We start from the raw sequence: 7397 nt of genomic DNA, 5'->3' as shown, positions 1-7397 counted from the left end.
CTTGATACATGCTAAAAAAAAAATAGCTAGGTAATAAGAGCATCAAAACATGACTTCGCATCTCCCTCCACAGTAGTGGTGGCAACATTTCACCCGACACAAATACGCCACAAATTTTTTAGGATAAATGTTTAATGCTATTGTGTTTATGTCGAAGTGAGTTGATATGTTTTAATACAATCAATAAATAGGTCAATTCTGAGTTAACTTGTATAATCCACAATTTACCAAAAATGACCCAATTTATATAAATAAATGTTATTTTTTATCTATCATAAATTTTAAATCTAAATATAATTAATTAATTAAATAATTTTGATGTTTATATTGAGTTTCAAATATAAATACTTCAATAATTAACTACAAGAAAAAAGATTTATTGTAACAAAATTTTTTGTTGCAATAAAAAAAATTTGTTGCCAACTATTGCAATAAGCTTTTGTTGCAATAAAAGATTTTTAATAATTTTTTAAATAAGGTTATTGCAACAAAATAAATCATTGCTATAACTTATTACAACACAGTTAAATAATTTTTTATAGTGAATGTTGTTCAATTAATGAGTTTGGTTAGTACAAAGACAAATTTCCTAACTTGTAATATTGTTTGAGTTGCAAAGTTTCACTCAGAAGTACAAGATCAATTATCCAAGAAGCAACTTAAGAAAATGATGTGTTTGGTTTTTCATTAGGCCTTCAATTCCCCTTCAGTCAATACAAGCTTTGTTCTCAGCACACTCGTTGATTGATCGATCAAAGTAGAATGTAGATTCCCAATATGTTTTTTATAGTCAACTACTAACTTGGAACCCATGATCTGCATGCTAAACTATATATACAAGGTCACAATATAGCCAACCAAAACAAAGATTTGAGAGATTTTAGAAGGCTTGTATTGTGTGCTACCATAGAATGATCAAAAACCTTTGTTCACCACAAGTGTGAGTATAAAAAGCAAATCTAAAGACAAAGTTCTTATTTCCTAATCAAGGTTGAAGCCACAAAGTATCATCACAATATAATTATTGTGGAGTCAAATTTTTAAGGTGATCCTTGAAGTCATAGATATAGTTCGTGTGGAAGATTTCAAATTAGAAGAGCCCAAGTGGCTTAATTAGAGCAAATTGTGGGATCACATCTATAAGTATCTACATACTGAGTAGCAATAAGAAATTTGGTTAAGTCTCAATTGTAATAATTCAATCCTAATATTGATATTTTCCTTGAGGTTAGGGTTAACCCAAGTAGTAGTTTTTTCTATTAATGTAATAATTTTGGGAAAATTATTTTGTAGTTTAATTTTAAAACTTGAAATTTTGTATTTACAGCTTAGTTAAAACATACAGGTAAGAAGCTAAATGTTGTAGATGTAGCAGGTTGGATGAAATATACTTCAATGGTAATTGGTCATGACCAATCCTACTGAGAGCCATGAAAACCTTGAATTAGAATTTTTATGGGTTTGGGAAGGATAAAGATCCTCTAGAGTTTCTATAGGGTACTAGACAATGTAATGTTCTTTAAATCCACACCATCCACTTAAAATAAAATGTTAAGGTTATGCTACATCATGAATACACTAACAAAAACTTAACAAAAGCAAAATTTTTCCATAAAAAGTTCAAAGTCATTCACAATAAAACCAAAAAAGAAAAATTTGTGCCTCTTTCTCCCTCCCTACCAATCTTCAATGAGAATCAATGGAAATTTCAGGCCACAAAAACAAATCCATTGTCGGCTGCCATCTCTAATCAAACTCTACGGCCAAACCCATGAACTCCAACCAGACTCCATAAACAAAATTGGCCATCGATAATGGATTCTATCAACAAAGATCGGAAGTGGATGAAGAAAGGGGATTTTTTAGGTTTTACTGTGAATGATTTGAACTTTTTATATACTGGAAATATTACATTTTTTTAATGTTTCTGTTAGTGGTTTCATGATGTGCCATAAACTTAACCTTTTATTTTAAGTGGTAGTGAGAATTTAAATAGCTCTACATGGTAGAGTACCTTAGGAACTTTAAAGGTGTTGAGGTCTAAAAAAAGAGATCATAGTAAAATAAGCCCAAGAAAGAATAAGCTAAGCCCAAAAAGAATGAGTTAAGCCCAGAAGGAAAACCCAAGCCAAGTCCAAAGGGATTATACGAAAGGCCCAGAGGATCCCGAAGCCCAGAAAAGAAAAGCATCCAGAGAAAAAAAAAAAAAAAAAAGATCACGGCAAAATATAAGAAGCAAGGATCCTCAGGCACCATTAATAGGCGCGGATCCTTTCAGGCACGAAGAAGAAGGAAGATTGGGACAGCTCGATAGAAAGAAGACAGAAAAAAAAAGAAAAGAAGAAAACAAGAAAACAAAAAGTGCGAGCGACTTCTCACGGCACAGACAGAAGAGTCCTCGGGGAACCAAGACAGGGAAGAAGGATGACAACAAACGATCTTTAAAAAGCAGGACGTGATTCCGCCTAAATAGGAAAGAAAAGGAAAAGCAGAAGGCGCCAGAAGTGGGGATGCCGAGAAGGGCATACCTCAGCACTCCCAAAGAAGATAGCCAACCAGAAGCTTTCAAAAGGATCAGAACTGAGAGAAGGAAAGAATGAGAAGAAACGGAAAAGGGACTTACCAAGACAACAGGGACAAGACGTGCTCTGTTCGCAAGAAAGCAAAACAGGGGAACCAATGGTTCCCCGGGACGCCCAGAAAACTCCACTATAAAAGGAGGGGGTGGGTTGTGAAGAAGGCAGCGAGAAAAAAAGGAAAGAAACAGAAGAAAGAAGAAATTCCCTAGGAAAAACTATCAGAAAAATTTGTGTAGAAAGAAAATACTAAGGGAAAACAAATACTGCTTCCCGATATCCTGTAAAGGCCACTATGGCACATACTCGGATTCAACGAGAATCAAACTTCGCAAGTTTTGAAGGCTGAAATAGCCATTCAAGGCTGCAATTTTTGAGCTTGATTGGACCTTGTATCACGTCCTACTGAGCTTTCTGTAATCAAACAGATAATGTCTTAATGAAATACTGTTTCATAATTCCCAGGATCCCCACAACACTCTTTTATTGTCTTGCTAATCCTGTTTTTCTTTCCTTCTGAACTTACGTTGTTAATTTTTGGCACTCTTCGATATCCTTGTTTGTCATTTTTTTCTGTATGTTGTCAGGAGTATTCTCTGCATTCACTTGATTCTTAAATAGCTTGTTAGCTGCGGTGAGTCAAGGCCCGGTCCACCAAATCCTTTCCTTTTCATTTAGGCTCGGGATCCTTGGGCCTGAGTATCCCGAAAAAGACACTCTCACATTTTGGCGACTCCACTGGGGACTGGGCAAAGAAGAAGGAAGAAACAATCCCTTCACAGAGAATGCCTCCAAGACAAAGAAACAGCAAAGGAACTAATGTGCCACCCACAGCCTCTGAGCCTGTAGGAGAAAACGAGGAAGTCTCCAGGCAAGGAGGTGGGATACCCTTGGTGGAACAGGAGGTTGTGTCGGAACAAAGACACGCAAGACAGGAACCAGACCTAATGGCCAGGATGACAACAATGTTAAAGGATCTGGAGCAAGAAGTTCGTCTTCTCAAAGAAGGCAGGACACAGGAAGTTAGAGACAATATTCCCCCTACTGGCCACCAAGATGGGACACAGCCAGAAGGAGGGTCAGCAGTGGGAGGAAGAGCCAACCCTCAGTACTTGACACTGGCAGACGTCAATGCCCTCCTGGAGCAAGAAAGGGAAAAACTCTCAGGGATCCCCAAGCAATTCTCTCGGGATCCCCCGTTCCCTCCAGAACTTCTTGGCAAACCATATCCTAAGGGATACGAACCCCCAAAGTTCCATCCTTTCGATGGGAGGAATGGAAGTGCCGTGGAACATGTGAGCAGGTTTGTCCACACTATGGGCCCCTATGCAGGAGACAAAGAATTATGTCTAAGGGAATTTGCCAAATCCTTAGTGGATAGGGCATACACTTGGTACACCACGCTAAGACCCGGGTCCATCAAGACCTGGGATGAGATGATGGAAAAATTCTGCGCCAAATATTACCCTGGTGATGAAAAAATCACTTTCCAGAACCTGCAAATGGTGAGGCAGAGACCTGGAGAAGATCCAGTTCAATTTATTAAAAGATTCGAAGATGTGTCCCTAGACTGCTATGGAGACCATGAAGAAAAGGAGCTCGTGGAAACCTGTATAGCCAACATACTTTTTGATTACAGACTCAACCTTGAAAATTTATGTATCACACAGTTTGCTGACCTGCTACAGAGAACCAGAAGGACGGCGCAAACCATGAGAACAAAAAGGCTGCCCGCATCCCAAGCTATGACAGTATCAGCAGGAGAGAAAAGGAAGAGACCAGATGGGAAGGTGTTTGAGGAACCACCGGTGATCCCATGCACAGCTGAGGAGTTAAGCCATGTCCTAGACAAATGGATTGGAGATGGGGTTGTCAGGCCATTCACTGTGTCCAGGCCACCAACCGAAGAAGAAAGGAAGAATCCTTTATTTTGCAGAATCCATAATTATGTGAAGCACTCCACTAAGGACTGCTGGACCCTTCGCAGGCTCTTCCACAAAAAGTTGAGAGAAGGAACCTTGGAACTCACTCAGAAGGAGCCAGAAGTGCAGAGGAACCCCTTGCCTAACCACAAAGGAAAAGGGGTGGTAGCAGTAGTAATACACGGGAACCCGGCAGAAGCAGGAGAATCTGAAGGATCCTTCCACCCGAGCACAGTCAGAACCCTCCAGAAGAATCCTAAGTTGAGGTCACTATTCAATCAATTAGGATTCGGACCAGAAGCAAGAAGGGTGGCCACAGAGTCTCTCATGAGCATAGTAGCAGATTCAGGGATGGAATGCTTTACAGCTGAGTCACATGCTAGTCGAGCTTTCCTGGAAACAACCAATGCAATAACCTTCACTGATGAAGACATGGAAATTGAGCACCCAGACCACCGTAGACCCCTTTATCTCATGGCCACCATAAACGGTGTTCAAGTCAGAAGAGCACTGGTGGATACGGGGGCATCACTCAACCTCATTGCCTTAAGTACCCTGGAAGCTGTTGGCTTAGTTGACAGAAGGATCCTGGGGACCCCCATGGAGATAACAGGATTTGGAGGATCGGTGGAATCAACAGAAGGATACGTGCAGCTAGCCTTAAGGGTAGGGCCAATAGTAGCTTTGACAAGGTTTCATGTGATTAATGCAGAAGTTTCTTATCACGTGTTGCTGGGACGCCCGTGGCTTCATAAACATCGCCTTATTCCATCCACATTCCATCAATGCATTAAAGGGAGACTGAATGGGAGGCCCATAAGGATCCCTGCCAATCATAATCCTTTCAGCCAGGGAGAAGTGAACTTTGCAGAAACGATGTTTTATGATGAGTTGGAGCCAGATGATGAGAACCCCACCCCGGGGACCCCGGGGGCACCTATCCTAGAAGAAGAAGGAGGAAGGGGCACCCGTGACCTGAGAAACCTTTTAGAAAGAAAAAGACAAAAGAGGGAGCCCAGCTCTTCAGGATCCCGAGAATGTATGGTGGTGCGGGAACCTGGGGGAAGGCTAATTTATCGTTTGTGAAGGTGCGCGGGACCCGAATGCATTGTGCAGGAAGGTCCCGGACCACCAAGCTGCATGATGGCCCAAGAAGAAATCCCAGAAGAACCAGTTAAGGAGGCCCAGATTCAGCCTGAGGAAGAACTAAAGGAAGTAGACCTGGGAACAGAACCAGGATCCCAAAGACCTGTTTTCATTAGCAGTCAATTTGTGGCTCAAGAAAGAGAACAACTGGTAACCTTACTTCAAAAATACAGAGATGTGTTTGCATGGACCTATGATGAGATGCCTGGTCTAGACCCGGAGTTGGTAGTCCATTCTCTTAATGTGGACCCAAGGGTGAGGCCAGTAGTCCAACCAGCCAGGGTCTTCCACACTGAGGTAGAAGCTCAAATAGTCCAAGAGGTCAAGAAATTACTAACAGCTGGTTTTATCAAACCCATCCAACACCCAAAATGGCTTTCCAACATTGTACCTGTGAAGAAGAAAAATGGTCAAATCCGCTGCTGTGTAGACTTTCGCAACCTGAACAAGGCATGTCCTAAAGATGAGTTCCCCTTGCCCAATATCGACCTCCTTGTAGATTCAGCTGCAGGAAACTCAATGTTCTCGTTTATGGATGGGTACAGTGGATACAACCAAATCCGCATGGCAGCCAAAGATGCAGAGAAGACGGCATTCAGAACTCCGATTGGGAACTTTTACTACACTGTAATGCCCTTTGGCCTAAAAAATGCGGGGGCTACGTATCAACGGACCATGACAGCCATTTTCCATGACATGATGCATGAGGAGATGGAAGATTATGTAGACGATATTGTGGTCAAGTCAAAAACCAGAACAGGACATTTCCAAGTACTTGAGCAAGTCTTTGAAAGATGCAGGAAATACAAGTTACGTATGAACCCCATGAAGTGCGCCTTTGGAGTGTCTGCTGGAAAGTTCCTTGGGTTCCTGGTACATCACAAAGGCATAAGCGTGGACCCAGCCAAGGCCACAACTATTGCCACGATGAGAAGACCAACTACTGTTAGGGAACTCAAAAGCTTCCTGGGAAGGGTCTCCTATATCAGGAGGTTTGTGCCTGGTTTAGCCTCAACTACAGCAGGCCTATCCAAACTATTGAAAAAGGGAAATGAATTTACCTGGGGAACAGAGCAGTAGGAAGCTTTTCAAAGAATTCAGGGCATTATGAACCATCTGCCCACCCTCCAGGCACCAGTATGTGTGCGACCTCTGTTGCTATACTTAGCATCAAACTCTCAGGCAATAGGAGCTTTGCTGGCACAAGAAGATGACCAAGGAAATGAGCAGTCCATATATTATGTAAGCAGAACACTCAAGGATACCGAGACCAGGTACCCCAGAATAGAGAAAGCCTGCCTAGTAATCGTTTATGCATCCCAAAGGTTGAAAAGGTACTTCTCAGCTCACCAAATCCTCTTGGTAACCAAGTCCCACCCCATAAAAGCACTCCTGCACCAGCCCCTTCTCACGGGAAGAATAGCACAATGGCTAGTGTTGCTCTCACAATATGATATAGGTATAAGAACTCCCAAGGCTGTCAAGAGCCAGACCATAGCAGATTTGCTAGCTCAATTCCCAGGAAAGGAAGAAGGCCCACTGAGCGAAGAAATCCCTGGTGAGGTAGCAGTGATGGAGATCCCAGGGAAGAAATGGACCATGAGGTTTGACGGGTCAGCTACAGCAACTTCAAATGGGGTAGGAATTGTACTAAGCTGTGAAAATGGGGATATCATGCCCCTGTCTTTCAAGCTTGGTTTCTCATGCTCTAATAATGCAGCTGAGTACGAGGCATACTTAACTGGGTTGACTA

General features: G+C 41.9%; 1 protein-coding gene across 1 annotated transcript in view; it reads left to right on the top strand.

The window, feature by feature from the left end:
- The window catches only part of LOC126699264 (kunitz type trypsin inhibitor 104-like), a 35080-nt gene that overhangs the window by 15619 nt on the left and 12064 nt on the right, over positions 1 to 7397 (top strand). The gene's annotated exons all lie outside the window — the stretch shown is intronic.

Source organism: Quercus robur, chromosome 9 (assembly GCF_932294415.1).
Source record: "Quercus robur chromosome 9, dhQueRobu3.1, whole genome shotgun sequence".
Classification (NCBI taxonomy): domain Eukaryota; kingdom Viridiplantae; phylum Streptophyta; class Magnoliopsida; order Fagales; family Fagaceae; genus Quercus; species Quercus robur.
Note: the sequence above shows the minus strand (reverse complement) of the source record. Positions and strands in the feature narration are given on the sequence as shown.